Here is a 25,836-nt window from a genome sequence, read left to right as displayed (position 1 = left end):
TAAGTTCAGAGAGGACTAGCACCTATGATATGAGGGCTTGCTAAGCCCTGAAAAGCTGCTCACCCACTTCTGTTGTTTACCTTCCACCTAACTCTCACATGTGGTTCTAAAAAGCTGTTGCATGTGCAGCAGCCCCACCTCAGTAAAGCTATCTCAGCAGAGAAGTTGAGAGTAACCAAGAGACCTCAAACCTATCAGTGAGTTAGGGGGATGTCTACCTGAAACACATGAAGACTTTTCCCAATAGAATAAGTAGATACGAACAGTTTGTACCAACAGCCATGAAAAGCAGCTGAAGCAATCACTGGGAGTGGTTGAAGTTTTTGGTCAGGAATTGAAGATGCAGGGTCATCCACTGCATCCTAGGCTATCTCCAATCATCTTCACTTTTGTCTTGCCACTGAATTTTGATATTTCTGAAAGAAAGAAAGCTGATGACTTTGGACAACTTTGCCTCCCATATTTCCAATTCATATGAGAGTCAAGATATTACTTCATGATGTCATCGGTTCTCTTCAAAAAATAAAGGATGAACAACAAAAAACCTGATAAGATGCATCTTTAAAAACATCAGACTAGGACAGTTTCACTTTCTTTCCTTTTTGGTATCCAGAAAGGTTAAAAATCACCCATGATCTGAACCAGTGAGGGTAAACAAACTGACTCTTTTCTCTCTCCCCTTTTAAACCCTGTAGTCCTGAGAAACAGACATGAGGGATCTGTTTGTTCTGATTCATTTGTTCCCAGTTTCAGGTGCAGGAGGCAGAATCTTGGTCCTGGAATCATCAAGCTGGTCTTGGAATCATCAAGCCATGGTGACTGGGAGTCAGATTTCAGGCTGATGTTATAGTCCACCAATTTAGCAAGGGAACCCTGGAAGGTCAAGTTGCCTGAGATTCCAAAGAGGTTTTGGACTTGGAATTTGGGACTATGCTATAATAGGAACTGAGCTAAGCAATTAAAAGAATTCTCTTCCCTTCCTAGAATATGAAGCAGTTTGGGGATGGGAAGGGAGGTCTATGCTCCAAATGTTGGGGGATATGTTTGTATATTTATTATTATACCCTGGTAGTAAATATTCTTTTTTTTTTTCCCTGAGGCAATTGGGATTAAGTGACTTGCCCAGGGTCACACAGCTGGCAAGTGTTAAGTGTCTGAGGACAGATTTGAACTCAGGTCCTCCTGACTTCAGGGCTGCCACCTAGCTGCCCCCATAAATATTCTTTTGTAAAAGCTAACCCTTCTTTTAGTGGTTAAATGGAACTAAAATTGAGGGAACACCATCAGTGGGGGCTGGACCAATAGCAGAGAGCCTAGACACCTCCAAACCTCCATATGAGTATTGTAGAACCCCATGTGAGAAATGAAATGTAACATACTTGACCTTCAGGCAATGATGGAGTGGGTGGGGAGTTAGTCACTCTTACAGAGATAATGTTTATAAAGTGCTTTGCAAGCCTTGAATGCTATGATAATGCCCACTATTATTCTCATCTCTTTGTGATTCTTATCCAGAGTTTTCTGTAGTATCTTGATAGAAGGTTTACCAATGTTCTGGATAGTTTCCTTTGGTTCTTTAAAACCCTACAGATGCCATTGTGGCATCTAGACTCCATTCTTGTCTTGGCTATATAACTTCATTATTCCTTTTTCCATTCACAGATTTTTTAAGACTTCCTCTTGCATGTGAGGCTTCATTGCTAATTTGTTACAGCCTATTTACACATACTGCTTTTTATATCACCTGAAGTTTTTATTTTTCCTAGATCCCAGTATTCCATAATTCAGAGTCCAGTAGCATTATTAGGAGAATACTAAAAAGATGAGCTTATGTAGCCTATGGGAGACTGTTAAGAAACCGAACCGATACTTACCTATAAAGTACATTTTCAGGTGCAGGGCCTGTGCACTTCTGATCCCCAGTCTAACTGATTAATCGGGGATGGTTGTGATGTGAGAGGGAGCAGCTGTCTACTGAAAACATCTGCCCAGCACCAGCCTGAAATGAGAGAGGATGGGCATGTGAAACCCTTGCCAGGAATATATCCCCCTCTAGTGGCCATGCATTCAATATTAGAAATTAGAATGTGATCATACTTCTAATGCAACAGATTCCTTTTAAGTTCAAGACATGGAGTGTTTGGAAAGGCGCTGAATTCTTACTCTCCTACCTTATCTGATTTCTGCTGAGAGAGAGAGAGCCATTTCCTTTGAATAGGTACTGTAAAGCTAGTGCTGCTGATGCTTTTTGGAATCTTGACTCTCCCCCATGGTACCTGGGCAGGTAAAAAAAAAAAGCCTTTGCTCAGTTTTTTTCAGGGACAGAGTAGAAATAGTGCCAGACTAATTCCAATAGACTTGGGATGGAGAGAGCCATTTGCATCCATCAAGAGGACTATGGGGACTGAATGTGCATCACAACATAGTATTTTCACCTTTTTTGTTGTTGTTTGCTTATATTTTGTTTTCTTTCTCATTTTTCCCTTGTTGATCTGATTATTCTTGTGCAGCATAATAATTATGGAAATATGTATAGAAGAATTGACATTTAACATATATTGGATTATTTGCTATCTAGGGAAGGGGATGAGAGGAAATGAGGGAGAAAATTTTTGGAACATAAGGTTTTACAAAGGTGATTATTAAAAACCATCTTTGCATGTATTTTGAAAATAAAAAGCTAATTTTTTTTAAAGGGAGAGTTCCAGAACCCAATAAATGGTGATTCAGACTATAGCAAATTTATCCAAAAGAAAAAGGCTGCTTTGGGCAATGTTTTCTTTTCCTAATAGACTATTGTATATGTCAACACTTTATTTTATGTCCATGCAGAGCTTTGCTTTTTTTTTTTTTTAAGACTATATTCACCCAAAGCTTCCTTATACTCCTTCATCTTCTTAGAATTATAAATTACATATTTATCATTTCCCAGTTTGGTCTGAATTTGTATTTAAAGATTGGAATTAGGGCTTAACAGGATTAAAATTTTTTTTTTTAAGCATCATTTAAATTTTTTTTTTAAATTAGGCCTGCGCTTTCATTGAAATAGCAATGCCTGATGAAGAAATTTCTACCGATATAAATCAGCAGCTAACTAATTTAGTCTTAGAGAGACAGCCAGATCACTGAGTAATTAAGTGAATTGGCCACAGTCAAAGAGTCGGTTCATGTCAGGTACGTGTACCCAGATTTTCTTTAACTTCATTCAAGGCCAACTCTATTGAAAAGCTCCTTAAACTGTAGAACCCCATATGGGGTTGCACAACTGAATGTGGGGTTGTAAAATTATGAATTTATTAGCAGTAAATATTTGATTTGTTTATCTTTTTTATGTACTTCGGGTCACTTAAAAATTTCTTGGACAAAAAGGTATCACAAAAGTTTAAGAAGCCGTGGTCTCCTGCATCATGGGGCCTTTTGGTTTAGTGTGGTTTTTTTTTTGGGGGGGTGCATTTTCTTTTCATTAACTATAGCACTAAAACAGTTGTGCAACTGTGGGCAAGTCATATGATTTCTGTGAGTCTCACTCTCTCATTTGTAATATGGGGGAAATGATATTTATGCTAACTACCTTATAGAGTTGTTGTGAAGGAAGTGTTTTTAAACCCTGAACATACTATATAAATATGAATTATTATTACTTTTTAAATTGCCATTTAAAATTTTTAAAATGGTATTTTTGAATAGTGAATTAGTCTTCACTGCTGTCTTAAAAGATTCTTATGTAAAAGGACATCTCAGGTGTGTAAAAGAATAAACCACAAACATTTATAAAGTGTCTACTCTGTCTCAAGCACTGTGCTAGATTCTTTCCTTCTCAATTCTTATAGCATTTATCTTTCCTATAGTTGTAAAATTGCAAATGAATTGCCAGTTTTTATCAGTGGAGTAAATTTATGCACTGGGAATTCCCTAAACCAAAGAAATCACAAGTCTGGATTCTCCCTACGCCATCTCACCACTACTACTACATAAAACACCCTAAAAATTGGCACTCAGTTGTACATTATTTTTTAAAATATTGTTTTACACGTATTTGTCCTTTTTTTTCACGTAGACTATCATTTCCTTCATGACAATTCTTTATTTTTGCTTATCCCCAAAACTCAGCACAGTGCTTGTCACTGACAGTACTCAAGTGATATTTCTTGGTTGATTAAAACTTTTTTTTGGTATTTTGTCTTTTTGGTTTGGGGTAGCCCATCTGTCTATATGTCCTGCCAGAACACTAGTTAGCTCATGTTCAGAATTAAACTAGACACAGAATTGTTATCAGTACAAAAAGCAATCAGCCATCTGTAACAAACAACTGATTACACTGACAAAATTTATTGAGCAACTGTTATGTTAAACTCTGTGTGTAAGCACAATACAAGCTACAGTCCCAGTTTTTAAGCTTCTTACAAACCAGTAAAACAAAATGAGTAGGGAGCATATAACTTTTTCTTAAAAAAAACAAAACCCTCCAAAATTTATTGAAAGTTGCTAATTCTCAGGCTTGTTTTGTTATTGTCATTTTTTCCAGTCATATATGACTCTGTTTTTGGTGTTTTCTTGGCAGAGATATTAGTTTGCTGTTTTCCTTTTCAACTCATTTTAATAAGGAAATAAGGAAATAAATAAGGAAACTGAGGCAAACAGACTTGTGATTAATCTAGAGTCACATAGCTAGTGTTAGACTCATGAAGATGAATCTTCCTGATTTCAAGCCCAGTATTCTATTCTATTCTATTCTATTCAAGCCCAGTGCTTTGTACCACCAAGCTGCCTTTCCTCTAATGTAAATTGAACTCTTGGTATCTGAATTACACAGCAGGAGGCATCATTATGGTCATATTCTACATTTTCAACAATCCAATTCAACATTTATTAAGTGCTTATTAAGTTCAAGGATGCTAGAGGCTGGGAATGATAATTGCTAGCATTTATACACACACACACACACACACATTTATTTATTTATTTTGCAAGACATTTTTTAAGGAATTGAAGATACAAAGACACAGTCCCTGTCCTCAAGGAGTTTATAAGCAGGTTAGGGAGAGAAAACATATATATGAAGACTTTTATAGACATTATCTTATTTAATCCTGACAACAATTTTGGGAAGCTGGTGCTAATATCACCCCCATTTTACAGATGAGAAAATGGAGGCAAGCAGAGGTTAAGTGACTTACCCAACATTACCTAGATAGCAAGTGTCCGACTTGGAATTTGATCTTCCTGACTCCAGATCTAGCACTCTATAAACTTTACCATCTAGCTACAAGAGAAAAGGGAGAGGGAGAAAAAGGGAGACAATGAGAAAAAAGTTCCTACCCACAAGGAATTTACATTCTAAAGGAGAGAAAGCAATATGATCCCTATTAAATAAATACAAAGTAGATGAAAAATAACTTTAAGGGCTAATAACTGGCCTCAGCGGGAGGCGAGATCTAAGCTATAACTTTATAGGATGTAGTAGTTCATAAATGTTAATTTAATTGAATTATATCTGAGGGTCTTAAATGTTTAAAATATGTCATAACCTCTTAGAACAAGTTAAGAACTCTGGAAATGAACATGATGGATGACAAGATCCTTGTATTTGTAAACTGAAAGGAGTATGGAGCTCATCTTGTTCAACCCTTCTCATTTTATAGACAAGTACTAGAAAATATATTCTATAGATATGACCAAGAAGTATTATAGGTATAATTGCTATATTCAGAAAGAAACATGAAAATTGTTTGTAACAACTTTTAATCATAATCATAAAAGACATAATATAAATATGCAAATACAGGGCATTTACAAGGTTTTAATGTAGTTCTAAATTTTGATAACTTATAATTTAATAATAGCTTATAGTTTAATAATAATAGTTTTAAGTTTTAGTAGCTAAAAACAGCACTAAAACTTGGGGGGCATCATGCATTATATATATGTATGGATGTTTTATATATAGGCATAAATTTTTATTTAAAACATATACATATATCTACAAATATATTCACATGTCATTTTATAGGAGTTCTTAATCTGGGCTCTTTGAAATTTGGTTTTTAATATTGTTGATAACTTTATTTCAATATAATTGGTTTCTCTTATCATCCTTTTATTCATTTTCTTTTCTGCATTTAAAAAGCACTATTCTGAGAAGTCCGTAAGTTACCAGAAGAGTCCATGACACAAAAAAGATTACAAAGCTTTTTCTGTACATTCTCATTTGAGTTTACTATTCCATTGTGAGGCAGGTAGCATGTGATTGTCACAAATAGTCCATATGAAGATTATGGTTATGGATTTTATTTTTTGCCTAATATAGCTAAACTCTGTACCAGGAGTCCTCAAACTTTTTAAAAAGGGGGCCAGTTCACTGTCCCTCAAACTGTTGGAGGGCCGGACTATAGTAAAAACAAAAACTTTGTTTTGTGGGCCTTTAAATAAAGAAACTTCATAGCTCTGGGTGAGGGGGACAAACGTCTCCAGCTGCCAAATCTGGCCCGTGGGCCATAGTTTGAGGGCCCTTGCCGGGTTGACTGAGGCAATAGAGCTTCAAACTACAATGTGAAAAGAAAGGTAGGTATGTGGCCAACACAACTGAAGCATGAGCAATATCACAACTTTCTGTCTATCCGTTTTTAAAATCTTCTTTACCAAATCTTCTTCAACTAGGATTTATGGAAAATTTTAGGGTCTCTATTTTTCCCTTCTACTAACTTTGTACTTTACCTTCAATAGTTGCTTCATAAAAGTTTGCCGAATTTGTTTGAATTGAATTGTATAATCACCATTATACATTTATTTTGCAAGACACTTTTTAAGGGGCTGAAGATACAAAAACACAGTCCCTGGCCTCAGGGAGTTTATATGCAGGTTAGGGAGAGAGAGCATATATATGAAAAACATATAATAACACAAAGCCACAAATAATTCCTTTGGGCTGGAAATTACTTTAGGAATTCAAAGGCAGGAGAGCTCCCTGGGGGCTGGGAGAAGAATAAGATTTGACCCAGAAATCTATCCTCATCAAAACCATTGCATATGAGTTATTGTATATCATGAGTAATATTTTATCTTACTGAATAATTTTTTCTCTGAGATCATTTTTAGGTTGATATTACAGGATTTAGAGATGGAAAGGACCTTACAAGTCATCTAGACACACACACACTCCATTTTACAGATGAGGAAACTGAGGCCAGATGTTTAAATGACTTGTTGTGGGTTACATGGGTAATCAGTAGCAGAGCCTATAACTTCTACATCCACACAGGGATGAATGGCTTCCACTTGAATTGTCTTGGGAAGTTACTGAAGATCACCTGGCAAGTTAAGGTACTGGGCATTGAGGTCCCTTCTCTGGTTAAACTGCCAAGCATTCAAACTGTACTGCAGAAAGTACAGCTCCAATGGGCTGAGCACATTGTTCCAATGCCAGACATTCGTGTAATGACGATTTTACTGAGAACGCACACAAGACAAACCCTGGTATGGTATGGAGGTCAGAATCAATACAAAGATTGTATCTCTCTCTGGAGCAGTCTGGAATCGCTTGTGAGGCGTGGAAGACACTGGCACAGCATGGCATGCCCCTATCAAAGAAGGGGCTGTGCTCTACGACCAAAGCAGAATCGCAGCATCTCAAAAGAAACATGAGACGTTAATTTAGAGACATCTCCACTGCAAATCTCCATATGGACTATTTGTGCCAACCTGTGGTAGAGCCTCCCAAAATGTTATCAGTCTGAACAGTCACAGTTGGACACATTGTATCTAGACTCTAACATAGTAACGCATTTTGGTCTTCTTGCAGAAGGAAGGACAACAATCAACCATTTGTCGAGCTAGAAAGCTCATCCCAGAGTCTGCATGTCCGGGGCTAAAACAAATAGAATGGGCACACATACAACACAGACAGTGCCTCCAAGCTACTCTCTAAAATACTAATTATTGATCAGTTTCTCTTCTACTTTAATAGAGCCGCCTCCATCCCTTCACACACCTGGACCCCTCCCTGGTGCTGCTGAAGTTTAATTATTTACAACTAAAATAAATTTAATTAAAATTAATTAAAAATCTTGTGTGTGTGTGTGTGTGTGTGTGTTTCTGGCGAGAGAAGTCTTCTGTGAGCCATTTGCACGCACAGAGGGGATTGTGGAGACTGAGTGGGAGTAGTATTTTCACTTTTTTTGTTGTTTGCTTGCATTTCTCATCTCCTTGTAGATCTTATTTTTCTTGTGCAGCATCTTACTTGTGGGAATATGTATAGAAGAACTGCACATGTTTAACATATATTGATTATTTGCAGCCTTGGGGAGGGGGTAGGGAGAAAGGGAGGGAGAAAAAACTGGAACACAAGATTTTGCAATTGTTGAAAATCATCTTTGCATGTTTTGAAAATAAAAAGCTTTAGTTAAAAAAAAAGGGGGGGGGGGAGAGAAGTCTCTTCTTAGAGTGTCACGCTCTCTTAGTGTAGGCTGAGCAGTTTTCCCACTGCCCTACTACTCAGGCGTCAGTTAAATAGCATTTAAGTGAGGCTGGTGACTTTCCACAACAATTAAGCTCCAACGTAAGTCAAGCAGTGCAAAGCACCAGGAATGAAAAAGGAAAAACAAAGTTCCTGCTCTCAAAGAGCTCAATCTAACGAGGGGTTTCAGCAGGGAAAAAAAAAGTGGTCAGGTAGTCGTGGCGTGAAGGCTGAAGCTTTTGGCTCGTAGTCAGCGCTAGTACTTGAGATGCAAGTTGATTGTCTTCCTTTCCCATTTGGGGGCGGGGCCTAGGAGAGGGGCCCCAGCGGCGCAATGAGAGCCGCCGGCCTCTAGGGGGAGGTCGGCTCCGAGGCCGCCGAGGGAGCAGCTTCCCCTCCCCTTCTCCCAGAGCGCCGCGGCGCCTGCGCCTGCGCACTCTGCCTCCTTCCGTGCCCGCCCACCTCCCAGTCTGGCTCCCTCCCTCCGCCTGTCAGCCGCTGTGCAGCCGCCGCAGAGAGATGGGCCTGGCTCGGGGAAGCGGGGACGCTGCTGCCGCTGCTCGGCGGAGTTAAAGGTACCAGCCAGCTCCGGGCCCGGGACCGCGGTCTCTGCCCGTTCCTCTCCCGTGGGAGAGCGCGGGGGGGGGGGGGCTCCGAGGCCGGCGCCGGCCCAGCCCTTCGCTCCCCGGGCGCTCTGTCAGTCAGCTTGCCCCCCGCCCCCGGCGTGACCCCCGCCCCCGGCGTGACCCCTCGCCCTGCCCAGCCTCGGCCCCGGCGGGTCCCCGCTCGGGCATCCCGCCCCGGTCCCCAGCGAGTGTGTGTGTGCCGGAGCCTGTTGTGGGCCTGGGGGAGGGGCTCGGCCTCCGCAGCGCGGCCACTCCGAGCACCGTCTCCCCCTCCCCCTCACTCCCCCAGCACCTCTAACTGCAGACGGGGGCGAGGGACGGAGCGCAGACCCCGAGCGATCTTTGGAATAGCCGCGTGGCTAGGGTGAATCAATAACTCCTGAGATCGCTGCAAGTCTGCAAATAAATGACAGCTAAAGGGATGTTCGCGAAATCACTGGGAAGGAAAAGGAAACTTGTGGATTTCTCTATTATTTATTTTTAAGTAATTTCCGTAGGCTTCCCAGTTACAGAACAGAGGTCCAATAACTAACTTCCCAGGAAGGGAGGCTTGTGTGTGGTTTTGCTTTTGCTAAAAAACAGGTAAATTCCTCTTCCTTGTGTCTGATATGTAATTACAGTCAGTGCCTCCTTGATCACCCCCCTCCCCAATAGATGAGCTGTTTTCTTCCTCCACTCTTCGGCAGCTGTCCCCTCAAAGACCACCAACAGTCTTAATTCCTACCTCTAATAGTCTTGTCTCGGTATTCATTCTTCCTGACCTTTCTGCAACTTATAACTCTTTTTACCATTCTCTCCTCCTGGATACTTTTTTCCTATCTTGTCTCCCAGAATATCATTCCTTATTCTCTCACTTTATAATAGCTCATTTTCTTAACTTTTTTCTTTTCTTTTTTTTTTTTTTCTGAATTGTTTCCAATCAGTTATCTCGGGCTGCATATCCATAAGGCTCTGTGCTGAGTCCTCTTCTCTTTCTACATTTTCTCTCTTAGTGATATCATCCATTCCTATGTGTTCAAGTATGTTCTATGTCCATTTAACTATAAAAATAAATCTCTCATCACAATTCTAGCCTTGCATTATCTGTGTGCCTTGGATGTCCTGTCAGCATTCCAAACTGTTGTTGTTTGTTGTTGGTCAATTGTCCCAAGGAAGTTTTCTTGGCAAAGATATTTCCTTCTTCAGATCATTTTACAGTTGAGGAAACTGAGGTAAGCAGGATCATGCAGCTAGTAAGTTTCTAAGGTTGGCACTCTGCATTGTACCACCTTACTGTCCTTTTCCAAATTTATTATGGCCTAAACCAGATTTATCTTCTGCCTTAAACATTATCCTGCTTCAAACTTCGCTTGTTTATATTCAGGGTACCATTGTCCTTTTAATTAGCGAGGTTTAGAGCCCAGAGTCATTGATTTTTCCCTCTCTCTTTCATCCCACATCTAACTTGTCGATAAGTTCTGTTGCTTTTGCTTTCACAATATCTTCATTCCCTTTCCTGACCTTTCATGTGGCCATTAACCTTAGTTCAGGCCCTCAACTTATCTTCCTCGTATTGTTGTGATAACCCTCTAAACCTCCAATCTTAGCCTTCTCCAATTGATTGTCAACAAAACTGCTTAAATCTTCCTCAGGCACAGCTCTGACCAAAAAAATGAAATATCTGGGCAGGAAAAGGACACTTGTGGATTACTCTTACTCCCTTTTGCTTCAAAAATAAAATGTGAAGTACTAAGTCTAGCATTTCATGCTCTCTATATTATGGTTCTAACCTACTTTTTCAACTTCATATTATTCCCCATTACTCTGTGTTCTAGCCAAATGTTCTGTTTTCTGTACTTAGAACTTAGTATTCCACCATGCATGTCTATAAGTTCATAAATGTTTCTCATGCCTTGAATACGTGTCTTCTTCATTTATGTTTTGGCCTTTAAGAATCCAAGTATTTCTTCAAGGCTCAGCTCAGGTATTATCTCCTTGAGACTTTCCTTGATCCCCCTTAGTTGGTATTGTTATTCCATTGTTCAGTCATTCCCCTAAAACAGTTTCCTCTAAAAACAACCCGCTTCCATAGTTCTCTGTGGCTGTTAAGTTCATCAGCATTCTTCTAAGAGTCCTCAGTGTTTTCTCAGTCTCCTTCACCCCACATATACACTAAGTTGGCATATCTTTCCATTTCTGCTTACAAAATGTTTCTCACATTAGGAATCTTATCTCTACTCAGTTTTGAATGACCACCTTAATCCAAACCCTGCCTAGACAACTGTCTTGCTGCTTCATATTTTACTCCCCTACATTCCATCTTGGCTGCCAAAGACATTTTTCTTTAGAGCAGATCCAGATGACTACTAGTTCTAAACCTTTTTTGTTTTTATGGACACCTTTGGCAGTGTAGTGAAATCTAGATATCTTTTGAGATTAGTGTTTTTAAACATATAAAATTCATAGGATTACAAAGGAAGTCAATTATATTAAAATATAGTTATCAAAATATATTTTAAAAGTTCACAGATCTCAGGTTAAAAATTCCCATGAGGATAAAAATATAACCTCCTCTCTTTAGCTGTCTTTTCAATTTCATTTCATGTCATCAATCAGAGTATACTGACCGTGTACTCTGCAATCCAGCCAAATTGGACTTTTCTCTGTTCCTCAGGTAAGATACTCCATCTCCCTTCTCCATGCCATTGCACTGGCAGTCCCCCATTCCTTGTATTCACTTTCTTTTCACCATTAGCTCAGAGAATTCCTCTCCTTTTGAGATTCAACTAAAGCTGCTTTCTACATGAAGCCTTTCCTGATTCCTTTTAATTGTTAATGCTGTCTTTCCCAAACTATATGGTGTTTAACTTCTCTGTCTTTTGTGTGTGGTTACTTAATTATTCTCTCTCCCCTGATAGAAGGTAAGTTCCTTTTAGAGTTAGGTTTCTATTATTCTTTGATTCCCTTTGTATCCCTAATACTTGGCATAGTACCTGGCATATAATACCTGCTTGTTTAATGATTGAATGTGAAGGTTTTGAACACCTCTGAGATAAAAGAAGTTGGAATCAGGGAAACCTTAAAGCAAAACAGGGAAAATGAAGTCTATTTTCATTCTGAAATCACTTCATATATCAGACATTTTAATACATTATTTTAAATTCAGTACTTATATTGCTAGTATCAATTTTATGAAGGAAACCACATTCATTTCAAATGGAACTCAGTTTGAGAAATGCTGATCTGCATATCTCTAATTCTTTCCAGTTCTAAACTTCATTTTAAACTACTCAGGTATACAGATAACTAATTAAGTTAAGTTTGGGTCAATGGAAGCTCTGACTATCTGAATGCTGTGGTTAATTTCAATCTAATTCCCACACCTGTAATGATCTCTCCCTCAGAAGTGATTTTGGACATTGTTTTTAGCAACTCCACTTCAGCCTAGGAAAAAAACTATCAAGTACTCTCTGTCATTCAAAAAAACTAAACTGATTGTATCAGTTTATTATATCTCTAGCAAATTATTGACATTTGAGTCTTATCCTAAGTAATCTTATAATCAAGTTTTTGATACCACCTCTTTGTCAAGATCCACCTTTATCTCTAACCCCATACATCTCACAACAGTTAGATTCTTCCAAGTTCCTCTACTCTGAAACTTCTGAGCTACCCATGGTTTGGAAATGGCAGACAGCATAAAAGTATATATAAGAAACAATTGGTATTACCTTAGTTTTAAGATTTTTTTGTGTCTAACAAAGCTTCAAATCTATTTTCTGAAATCACCTTCTCTGCTTCCGGTATTTCTTGACTACCTGCCTGGTTTTTGATGACAGACCAGTCTTGACTTCTTTGAAGGAAAGTAGGAGTTTGACTGAAGAGAACTTGCCTAATTGACCCATCCCTTTACAATTTCTGTGAATTCAGACTCATAATTTCATTTAATAATAAAAAGTCATAAAAGAAATAATATTATGTTTAATAGTGCTTTACAATTTATGAAGAACTTTTTGCCCAATTATTCTTTAAGATGTCTGTAATATAAGAATTAATTTCTGTCTTACACATGAAGAAATAGGCTTTGAAAGATTAAGTAATTGACCCAGAATATTACAACTAGAATATCAAAGCTGAGAGTCAAACAAAAGACTTTTGACATCCCTGCATTTCCTGGTTTCTTATATAGTGCCATATAGAATCACTATCTTTTTTTAAAGCTCAGTCTGAGTACCACATCCTACAGGAAATCTGTTCTTTCTAGCTGCTGATGCCTCACTCTGGAAAATTAATTTTTATATATTTTGTATTTAGTTTTCTATCTGCAAGAAGTTTACCTTCATTTGATGTAAACTCCTTGAGGACAGGTCTTGTTTTATACTGTTATATTCCCAGATATTTATCACAGTGCCTGAACCGTAGTTGGTACTTAATAAATGTTTGTGACATTGTATTTGTCCTCCTCCAGTCCTTCCTCTTTCATTCTCTAAGATCTTTCAGAGAACCAGCAACCAGTGTATGTGGGTTAAGTTTCACATAAACCTGTCATTGCTACCACACTCTTCTGTGCTGCTTGCAAGAATCATTATGTTCTGTGCTCCTCTCTTCCACTGAGTGTCAATGAATAATCACCACCTCATTCTATCCCCTGCCATTGTGCCAGAAGTATAAGAATTGCCAATTCGGTACCACTTTTCAGAGGTTGGAAATATGCTCTTTGGCATATGCTCTTTTAATTATGAAATGTTTTTATATTTTACAGATTTATGCCTTTCAAAAAAATTGGTTGTTTTTGAAATCCTTTGGGATATTAGAATATTTGAAACCATATAGTTTGTTGTGCTTTTATTTTTCCAATTGCAGAACAGTTGTTATGAAATGTATTAAAATTATTTTTATAGGTACCACATAGTGTGTTCACATGTCTTAAGTTACTTTTGTTCATATTAAGCATGTATATTGGAAAACTGGTAAGGAGACTCTTTAATCTTAAATCCTTTAAAAATAACAACAAAACTTTTCCTAAATACAGAAAATAGTCCCTTAAGATATATATCTTGAGGTAAGAGGTTATAGAAAATGTTCATTCTTGCTTTTGTTTTCTCTGAAGGGGAATCAAATTTGCATAAATATGCATTGAGATTTCTAGGGAATACATATTTATTCAGCAGAGAGGCTCTCTTTTTTCATATGTGCCATTTTATAAATCCAAAGGAGGCAAAATTAAGGAGAAGTTGAGTAGAATAGCACTCCTCTACTCATTTTTCTTATTGTACTCAGTGGCTTCTCAATATTCTTAGGTAAACATTAGTTATGTTTTTCTGAGTCATCCCTATTGCTAATCCAATAGATGGAAACAGAATTTAACACCTGAGTCTATTAAAAAACAGATTGAAATACTTTTGGAAGAATGAAATATATAAGGTTTTCTGCTGCCATTTCTACTTTTCCACTGTTGAGGATTACAAATCCAGTTTCCCTGTTGAAGTATTAAAAATTTTTTTTAAACCTAAAGCAACTACAAAAGGACAATTAATTTTTTCCAGGTAACTTGTACTTTTTCTTTTTAAAAGAATGTTATTTTTTCTCAATTACATGTAAAAAAGAATTTTAACATTCATTTTTAGCATTTCGCTATAGATTATACATGTATAATCATATAAAACACATTTCCAAATAACCATGTTACAAAAGGGAACACAAACCAAAACAAACAAGAAAAATATAGTTTTTAAAAAGCATGCTTCTCTCTGTATTCAGATTTCCTCAGTTCTTTTTCTGAAGGTGAAATTTGTATTTTCCAGTAGATTTATTTCACTAGATTGCTTCATCCTTCTAATCTTAGGAGGTCAGGAAAATCTGGGTTTCATGTCTGGTACTGATTATGTGACCCCAAGCAAGCCTTGAATTCTATTCTGATGAGCTCTCTGGCAGCTTCATTCAGTCAATCCCCAGTGGGTGAAACACTGCACTAAGCATGGTATTTGGGATATAAAGAAAAAAAAAATGAAACAGTGCCTATTTTTAAGGAATATGTATACATACATATACAGAATAAATATAAAGAGAATACAGAGCAGTTAAATACAACTAGGAAACACTAGGGCACTTGTGATTTGGGGGAGGAGTGACTAATCAGGAAAAGTTTTGTTTTAAGGTGGTGTTAAGCTGGATCTTGAAGGTAGAGTTGGATTCTTTGAGGTGGAGATGAGAAAGGAGTATATTCAGGTCCTGTGGGACAAATATAGAATACATTCAAATAAGCAACTTGAAACCTCAGCTTCCTGTACTCTGAAGTAGACTGCAAGATTTTTGCATAAAAATGCAAAAAAGTGTGACATATGTAAAATAATGCCCTTTATTTGACTTAACTTGCTTCATTTTGTTGTCTCTTTCTTGTTGCCCTTCTTTTCCTTCTCCCTCATCCCTCCTACTACTGTAAGAGGTGTCTCTCAAGGGGCAGCTAGTTGGTGTAGTGGATAAAGTACCAGCCTGAAGTTAGGAGGATATGACTTCAACAAAAAAAAAGGTCTTGTCTTATCAGCTGCTCCTGATTGTTGCAGTGGTGATTGATGTTAGCTTTCAAAGAACTCCTATTCCTGAGATATGCAATTCATGCTAATTTCATATTAGGCCCATGACAGGCACATAAAATCCCTAGGTCATTGAGGAGGGATAGGCTTCCTCTCTCCTTTGTTCTGTATAGCTTGATGGACATAGAAATCAAAACATTTTCCATTAATAATTAATAGATTCAACTCTATATAAGAAAGAGAAGCATTATATATTGCACCAATATATCAATAAAGATTCAATGACCTTTTGATAGCTGGGCAAGAGTACTAGTAAGTTTATTTGCAGCCTAAGTATATTTATCCCTTTTGAGAACTGGTTTAAAGATATTCCTGAGAGAGAGTGAAATGACAGAAGCTGTGGAGAAGAGATAACATTCTTAAAAACTTTTCTCAGAAAGAGTTTTGGATAACAGCTAGAGAAAGTGGGTTCACATAATTTCAGAGTTGGAAGGAACCTTTATATTGATCTAGTCCAACTGCTACCCAAAAAAAAGAAAACCAACATATTTGACAATTATTCCGCCTTTGCATTGTCAGTTCCTCCTGAGACTTACAATTTAAGGAGGGGCCCAGGCAGGCTATCTTTCATTCCCCTCTTGGCTCTGTTTCTGGCTTGAATGGGCAGCTAGGTGGTGCAGTAATGACTAGAACACTGGAGTTAGAAAGACTAATAAAATGCAGCTTCAGATATTTACTTGCTGTGTAACCTCTCAAGTCACTTAACCATTGTTTGCCTCAGTTTCCTTAACTGTCTATAACTGTTTAATAGCAACCTGCCTCCCAAGATGGTTATGAAAATCAGCTGAGATAATTAGCACAGTGCCTTGCACATACCAAGTTCTGTATAAATGCATATTCTTTTCCACTTCTCTTACCTCTCTTTGCTTCCAAGTTTCACCATTTCTCTACCCAATGTTCCTTCTCTTCTCCTTTTCAATCTCCTTTTTGTGTCTTTTCTCAATTAGAATGTAAGCTTCTTGAGAGCAAGGAGTATCTTTTTATTTGAATTCTATTAGTAAGCACTTTATAAATACTTGTTGCCTACCTTTTAAAAATCTTTTGAAGGTGTCTCATTTCACTTTGGGATATATCTGATAGGATGTTTTCTCTTTCATGAAAGCTAAATTTGCAACTTTTATACATCACTTTTAGTTCTGCTCTTTGATGCCAAACAGAACATATGATAGTCTTTCATATACTTGAAGACAGTTATCACGTATCTCCTTGAGCTTTTTCTTCTCCAGGCCAAACATCAAGTTTTTTCAGCCAGTCCTTTATCTTTCTAGTTGCCTTCTCCTGGATTTTTTGATCATATCAATGTCCTTCCTAAAATATGATGCCTTGAAGTAAACAGTATATCTTAAATAGTATTGTGTTCAGTTCTGGGAAACACATTTTAGGAAGTATATTGATAGAGCAAACAGAAAGTGTCTAGAGCTCATCAGAAGTAGGAACTTAAGCAGAAAAGCTTTGTAGAGCTAGAAAAGAGTTTAGAGGTCGTAAAATTCAAACCTTTAATTTTACAGATGAAGAAAGTAAGATCAAGAAATTATGTGACTTCTCCAAAGTCATGTGAGTAATAAGTAGCAAAGTTGGAGATTTGAAGTCTTCTGACTTCACATTCAGGGCTTTTTTCATAATGGGATTCTCATGTACATAGTCAGTGGAGTTAGTAATAATCACCTTTTATCCCAGGTTCTAATTATTTTTGATACTGATTACTATATAATTTTTGAAGAATGCTTAGTAAATTGGATTGAGAATCATAGATATATATATCCAAGAATAAATGGGGACCAGGACCCAAACTCAAATAGTTTACCTTTTCTGTTATATAGTAAAAATATGGTATGAAAGGAGAGTACAATTATTAAGGAAAATAAAGTTCTTAACTATAGTGAACAGTGTGGTATCATAATCATAACTGTCAATCTAAATAAGTTGTCTTAATTATTCCAACAAAGGAATAATATGAGATTGCTATAATACAGAGTATGAGCAAAGGAGCAAATAATAATTTACAGCTTTGTAGCGTTTCAAAATTTAAGTACTTCAACATCATTTATTTTATTTTGCCTTAAAAGATTAAAGTACATAGGACAAATATTATTTGCATTTTACAGACAAGAGAGCCTAGAAAGATTATGTAATAAACCATTCAACAAGTTAGAGGAAAGCAGGTATGATGTAGAATTCAAATCTCCTACATCTGCAAAAATAGAAGGGTGTTTGAGTACCTTTTTATAAGCAGGCTGCTTGCTACACTGTAGAAATTAAACTATTGGGTAAATATTCATCTAAGATCTTTATAATGCAGATTGAAAGAGGTAGACAGTAGAGGCACAGAGAACAGTTAAAAATCAGGAAGTTCCCTGATTTTTTATACATGTATAGAATGATATATTAAAAGCCAAAGTTAAGGTGATGCCAAAGCAAATGCAAAAGAATAAATACATAGCTCAAAAACAAATAGATAAAACTTAGTCACTGAAACAATGTTGGGGGAGGGCGTAGTCAAATAATGACCCAAAATTTGGGTAATCGGGAAAATAAAAGTACAATTGCTAGCTTGGAAATTTGGAGAGAGAGCTAATTTTGAGGGAAACAGGAAATATGATTTATTGTAATCAGAATTCTTGTTCAGTTACAAGTTGGACTTTACATTTATAAGATCTTGTGATTTTAAGATTTAAAGAAATAGGAGATTGAAGAATTGCCCATGCATATGCTTTCTCTCTCTTCTCTCTCTTCTCTCTCTCTCTCTCTCTCTCTCTCTCTCTCTCTCTCTCTCTCTCTCTCTCTCTCTCTTTTTCTTTTTTAATAATTATAACATTTTATTGACAGAACCCATGCCTGGGTAATTTTTTTTACATTATCCCTTGTACTCACTTCTGTTCCGACTTTTCCCCTTCCTTCCTCGACCCCCTCCCCCAGATGGCAAGCAGTCTTATACGTGTTAAATATGTCACAGTATTTCCTAGATACAATACGTGTCCATGCATATGTTTTGAAAAATAAGAAGCTTTAATAAAAAAAAGAAGCAGTACAAGTAAAAGAAGAGGTGATTGGAGTTATTATAGGGAGATTTCTCAATTCAAAAGCTTGAAGGGGACAAGCATTACCTAGGGATGACAAATTTCAAAGAAGTGAAGTTCAAATGGTCAAAGTAGCCAGGCATGAAGGTCAAGTTGAGGGAGTGCCTTTCACATGGAGCACACTTAATGCATTTTTGCTGAGTAGCAGTGAAGTGGGTTGAAGGACTAGAACAATACCAGATTGTTATGATTTTCATAGGGAAAGAAATGTTACCCATTTCTGTGGTAAATTAACAGGTATCTTGAGAACCAAAATAAATTGCATTTAATCTACTTAATACTTTCTCATTTCCTTTGATGCATTTCTGTAATTTGAAAGGACTAAAGATTATAAATCACTTGGTAGTTTTCTTGAAAGTAGAAGTTTGCTTAGCCCCAATTTTGGAGCTGTAAAATAATAATTATAATATTTTTATTATTTACCTCAAAGTATTTTAAGGAAAGCACTTTGTAAGCTTTAAAGCACTATGTAAAACGTAAGCTATTGTTCTGAGAAGACAATCCATCTTTCATTTATTTGGTTAGAGACATTTTTGCCATGTTTTGTTTGAAGACTATCAGGCAATGATCTTGTGATGATAACTAAAGAATAATTTTATTATTAGAATTATATTTGCTTAAAATAAGCTTAATAGACTTCTTTTAAAACTATGCTAGCAATTTATTAGTTTTTGGTTCTGTGGGGTTTTTTAATGATCTTATATTTCAGTAGTATTGTATATCTAATAAAAATCATCTGGAACTATAGGCTACTTTTCTAATTTAAGTCTGAAACAAACTCAGTTTTGTACAGCTCTTAGTATCAGAAATTAACTATAGCAGCCATTGAAACTAGTAGGGCTTAGACATTTTGTAAATTAAATACTAAATGAAATTTATTTCTGCAGATTCTTCCAAACAATTATAGATAACAATTAAAATTGCACCTATTCACTGGGAAGATTTTTGGGAAAATAATAAATGAGGGTTAAACAGACAGAGTTATTAAAAGTTGGGTACAGATCCTTTCCATCTCTTGCTCCCACTAGCCATTTTTTTTTTCTTGTGGTAATCTAGACTAGCCAGCAGAAGGTCACTGGTCAACTCCTACAACATAACACCAATAATACAGGGGCTCACTGGTTCATTGCTCAAAACAGATCGATGTGATTTAATGGAAAGGATACTGGCTTTGAAGTAAAGATGGATTTGAGTTCAATGTTTTTTTCTCTTCTGCTTGTGACCTCTATCATAAAACAAGTCCCTTGGGCTCTCTGGGCCTCTCAAAGAAAAACAGTCCTTGTTCTTAAGGAATTCATGTCTTACTGGGAGAAACATCTAGTATACAGATATACAAAATAGAGATGGAATGCACTCCCTTTTTATAAAATCTCTCATTTCTTCCAAGGTACAGCAAAACACCAGCTTTTACATGAAGCCTTTCATGATCTCCCTTACAAATACTCTTCCTCCTCAACTACCCTGTATTTAATTTGGATTCATTTTTATATTTATTAAAGAAACTATATTCATACTGCTTTCTACATTGTAGGCACAAGGCTGACAGAAGCCATTTTAAAATATTTATCAATATCAAAGCATTCATGTGCTGGAGGAAGAAAAAATATCCAGACTGGCAGAAATCCCCTCTTGCCCTAAAACATCTTTCCAATACAAATTTTTTTTTCTTCTCTTTTTCTATAGATTAGGTATCTTTATCTCACTTGGACTAGATGGGCATTGGTCACTCAAGACCAGTTCCTATGACTGATCAGAATAGGAGCTTTAACTTGCTTCATTTCTGAGTTGATCAGTTCATTCCCATTTAGGCAGTCCCCCAGTCTTACCATATTGGTGCTAAGCTTACTTAGTGCTATTGCATGATTACTTTATCCCACTACAATTCAGTACTCCAGAAATCAAACTATCCACAAGCTAGAGCCTCCCTACTATCAGGAAATGTAACTATTCAAACCTGACCTACAAGACATTTTTGAAATAGCTTTTATAAGAATCTTCAACAATTAAAATTTCACAGTAAGCTAAAATTACATAACTCAAGTTAAGGTAATTTTATCTTACTGTGAAATTTTAATTGTTAACATTTTGCCTAATCAGTCAAGGAAGACAGCAAGTTTCTTTTGAAATAATATTAGGGATTTATAAATTATTATTTCTAAAACAGATTAAGTTGAGATTATTTAAATGAAAATGTAATTGGGCTGCATCATTATTTTTTCAAATTCACTTTTGCATTCAGATTTTGTACTTAAAATCTGCTATCGATTATGTAAAAAAATCAAGTGAATCAGGATTAGAATTTTTAAAAATGTTTTATAATTTATAAGTATAAAGAAAGAGGTTTTGTGAACAGTGAATGCTAAATAAAGAAAAATGTATTTTTGCAAGTTTCCTGCAATAGTTAACTTTGATATTAGATTATAAAAAAAAACCCCACAGTTTTACCTTTGTCAGATATTTTAAACTTCTGGTTAAATTGATTATATGTGAAGTGATACAATCAGGATAGTAAAAGGACATTCCTAAGGTTTAAAACAATTTCCTGGGGTTTTTTTGGAAGATTTAGAGAAAGGCCTTTTAGCCCTTTGGGTGGGTACGTTATAAAGGATTTATAGAATTATATGGATAAAAGTCACTGAAAAGAGAAAATATGTTGTGATCTGTTTTGGATGGAGTAAATATACTGATGAGATCTCAGAACTACAATTTAGTAAAGTATTGTTTGCTGCAGTTGAGCATGAAGACTGGGAGGCCACATGGTGGCATCATTAAACCATACAAAACTACTCTTAGTGTGACTGGAAAATAGTTCATTAGAGAACCTAGATAAACCAGTAGCTTACAGGCAGATATTCTATAAATAAATAAAGTTTCCCAAGAAGAAAGAAATCTGTAATAAGTTCATCCCAATTATTTTAACAAATTCAGTGACGTTCATGATTTTTTAAGTAGCATATACTGCTAAAAAAAAACCTTTGTTTAGTATTTATGGTTCTCCTAGTAGAAGAGGATGACTAAAAGTATTCTATATAGTGAGATATACTCAGAAATAGTAAAAGAAAAAAACAACCCTAAAACAAAAAAATTCCAAAAATTTAGTCACTTTCTATAAAATAAAAGATGCCAAATATTTGTGAGTAGTTTTGTTTTTAAATCCCTACATTTATAAAGCAATTATAAAATTATAAAGCAATTGCAATGAGTAAAAACTGAAAAATACTGAAGGGATTTTTCTCAGTACCAAAAAATCTCAATTCTTGAGACTTGTTCTGGCAAAATGAGCTCTTATTGCATCTAATTATTCATTCTTGAAAATTCATTGGAATGATCAGATTAAATAAAAGCACTGTTATGAGCTACATTTGGGAATGTTAATTATACATAGTATTTAGTGGTATTTTGCTGGTAGTATTGTTATCTCATCAATTGAAATCATATGAAAGTATAAATATATATTTTTTATTCTATACATACATACAGATATACAAATCACCCTAAAGATATACAAATCACCATAGGTTGAAACATCAGCTATAAGAAGGCATTGTATTCTTTTGATGATCTTGTGACATCAATTATCTCATTATATTATATATTTCTCTGTCTATGGGTATATGCTGTATAATGAGCCAAAACCCCTGATTTTCCTATGCTAAAAATAAGATGGCTGCTTTCTGGCATGTGTATTCACTCTCCTTTCTATACCAGTATCTATTTTTTAAAGCTCATTCTTCTTTTGTTTTGTGACCCTGTTCTATTCTGGTTCTATTCCCACTTCCTTTTCACTGACTTCTCAGTCTCTTAGTCTTTTTTCTACTTCCCATCTTAAGGGAAACAGTAAGGTACAGGAGAAAGAAAGCATTAGCTTTACAATTAGATGACCTACTTCAAAGCAGGGTCTTCTGCTAGATACTTACATGACTTGAGGGAAGCATTTTACCTTTCTGAATCTCAGCTTTCCCATCTGTAAAATGAAGGGATTGGGCCAGAAGTTCTATAACATCCTTTCCAGTTTTAAATATAATTCTGTTATTATTGTCAGTGGTCATTTCTTTTTTCTTTAAATTATCAAGCATGCATTTTTACTTTCTTCCTCCGAAAAGAAAAATAAAACTCTTCCAACAAATAAGAATAGTTATGTGAAAAATACTCCCTTTTGACTCTATCAAAAAGTGATAGTTCTATTCACTTGACTTTGCATCAGTATATACAAGTCTTCCTAGGTTTCTCTGAAACCAAGTCTTATTTTTCATTTCTTAGGACAGTTAAGTGGCGCATATCTGTTTTTTTTTCATTTCTTTCAACATGATAATATTCCATTACATTCATTTACTATAATGTTCATTCATTGATAAGGATCCTCTTTGTTTCCAATTCTTTGCCACCATAAAAAGAGCTATTATAAATATTTTTTGTAGATATGGGTCTTTTTTTTTTTTTTTGGATGTCCTTTGTTATAGGACTAGTAATAGTAGTTATGCTAATTTACTGCTTGTTGTTTCTTGAGACTTTACTCTTCTCTGTTTTCCCCCATATATCAAGGTTCATTGATACAGTAGCATGATCACAGACTTGGAGGCAGGAGAACCTGGATTCAGAATTCACCTCTAACACTAGTTATGTGATGTTGGGTAAGTTATTTTATTACTTTGAGCCTTAGTTTCCTAACATTGACAATAATAACAGCTATAATAATAGTAGCATTTCCCTCATAAGATTCTTGTTAGTAAAAAATGTTAGTAAAAAAAAAAAAAGTAAAAGATAATATATGTAAAATGCTTTGCAAATTTTAGATCCAGTGTTTGATGATGATGATAACTAATTATGTTATCACAAAATTTAAGAGTTGGAAGGGACCTCAGCAGCCAATTAGTCTAACCCATATCCAAAAAAATCCCTGCTGTAATATATCAGGCAATAGATAATCCAGCCTCTGCTTGAAGATCTCTGGAGTGGGACAATCGGTTAGTTCTAGAGCCAACCTTAGGAAGTTTTTCTTGAAATCAGCTCTGTTTGCCTCTTTGCAAATCCCATTCATTGCTCCTCATTTTGCCCTTTAAAGTCAGACCGAACACTTTTTTCACATGACAGTCTTTGAAGATAATTATAATTCCCTTTATCCCTCCCCAAGTCTTCTTTTTTCCAGGTTAACCAGTGCCATTTTAAAAAAGTTGCTTTTCCTATGACTCAAGGCTTTTCACTATTCTGATTGTAGCCCAAGAAAAGCTCCATCTCCTTTTTTTTTTTTTTCAGGATGCCTACTGTCCACTCTTGTCTTCCCATCTTATAATTGTAAGATTAATTTTTATTTACTCAAAAATAAGACTTTACTTTTATAACCCTTTTGAATTTCACATCCATTAGATTTAGCCCAATGCCATAGCAGGTCAAGCTGTTTTTTATTCTTGACTTATCTAGTATGTTAGCTATACTTCCCAGCTTTGTGTGAGTAAATTTGATGAGCATATCTTCAGTCTTTATCTAGGTCATTGGCAAAAATGATAAATGACCCAGGGCCAGACACCTCTTGCTCCATAGAAATTGAGCCATTAACAACTCTTAAAAGTTTGACTATTCAAACAGTTCTAAATCCACCTAATTATACTATTGTCTATAGTCTCTTTATTTTCATCATAATAGTATGAATTACTTCATCAAAAGTCTTGCTTTCTTATTCAAACAAAAAAGAAACAATGTGTCTATGTGTATGTGTGTGTGTGTATGTATGTGGTGTCATTATACATTAAGAGGATATATCATATGAGGAAGCAGAGTAACCAATAAGGATAAATGACAAAGAATATCTAATTTAAGATTAAATAATGAATATAAATGATTTTGTTACCGTAGCTTATGGTCAACCATTCAGAAAGAAGAAGGAAATAAGTTTGTCATAGAGACATGATAGAGTTGTAATGAAAAACGTTGATTATCCAGACATATTATAGAGTTATCTGTCAAAAGCAGAGTACCTAATAACTTTTTGACCTGCTAATGATAATACATATGGGTGAAGGAACTCAACTCCAGTCACATATTTTCAACTTCCTTTAGGACATCTCTGCTTAGACAAATCAGTTCTATCCCAGCATGTCTAAAAATGAGATTGTAGTTAAATAAACCATTTAGGAAAAGGAGGCTGCTTGATTCAGTCTTTGATTAGTAATTAATATGTAGAAAGACATCTATGTTAATTTACTCAGAAGATCATGTAGCTACACATGCTTAATTTCTATCTCTATGGGGGGAAAAGACACAAGACCAAAGAACAAACAAAATTCAGGGAACAGAACATATATATTTTTTAATTTCAGGGGAATTGTTGGGGCCAAAACATGCCCAACCATGTATCCCATGTAATTTACTCCTATGTATATAGATATATAGAAGTATATAGTCTTCCATTATTCAGATCCACCTTCTCCCCTTTCCTGACCCCCAGAGAGGGAAAAAAATTGAGTTAACTGAGATACCTCCCTTTCCACAGTTTCCCCCACTCAATCAATGGTGTGATCACTGGAGTGAAACAGTTCAAACCTAGATTCAGACAATCATAGGGTTACAGAGTGATTTGGAATAGAGGTTTCAAGCAAGAAACTTTGGTTGAAGAAACAAGCAAAGATCTGATGTTAGAAGGCAAAAAAGTGAAACCTGGCTTTCCTGTATTTTTAAGTACTAGCTTGATTTGAAGCACTTGACTAGATTTTTAAAACTATTTAAATCAATTTTCTTGCTTTCTGGCATTTGATTATTAGTATTGCAAGTATTTTGGTTATATTATGGGTTAAATAGGCTTTTGTGGAACAATCTGGGAACTTAACTACCATTTATGACATTGTTTCTATGGGAAAATGCATTTGGAGAGCCAAACAACTGACTTAACAGATGATCTTTTGGAACATGTACATTGGGGACTGCTTGTACTTTCCTAATGGCCCATATTTTTGATTCATCTTTTAGTCAACATTTTTCCATTTGTGAATAATATAATAACATTTTATTGAATCCTCTTTCCAATTCCTGTCCCCTTTTTTTCAGTGGTTTTCCTGCATGTCAGTTATCTAGGTACTAACTATATCATGTTTCATTCTCAGACTTTTTAGAAATCG

At 35.9% G+C, this 25,836-nt stretch overlaps 1 protein-coding gene across 1 annotated transcript in view; it reads left to right on the top strand.

Annotated features, from left to right (window-relative positions):
• The first annotated feature begins 8,890 nt into the window (after positions 1–8,890).
• ANKRD46 (ankyrin repeat domain 46) overlaps positions 8,891–25,836 on the top strand; it is a 28,823-nt gene continuing 11,877 nt past the window's right edge. The window contains exons 1-2 of the mRNA XM_031947059.1: positions 8,891–9,027; positions 23,270–23,358. The gene's annotated coding sequence lies outside the window, so the exon portion shown is untranslated. The remainder of the gene's footprint in view (positions 9,028–23,269; positions 23,359–25,836) is intronic.

This window comes from Sarcophilus harrisii, chromosome 1, assembly GCF_902635505.1.
Source record: "Sarcophilus harrisii chromosome 1, mSarHar1.11, whole genome shotgun sequence".
NCBI lineage: Eukaryota > Metazoa > Chordata > Mammalia > Dasyuromorphia > Dasyuridae > Sarcophilus > Sarcophilus harrisii.
Note: the sequence above shows the minus strand (reverse complement) of the source record. Positions and strands in the feature narration are given on the sequence as shown.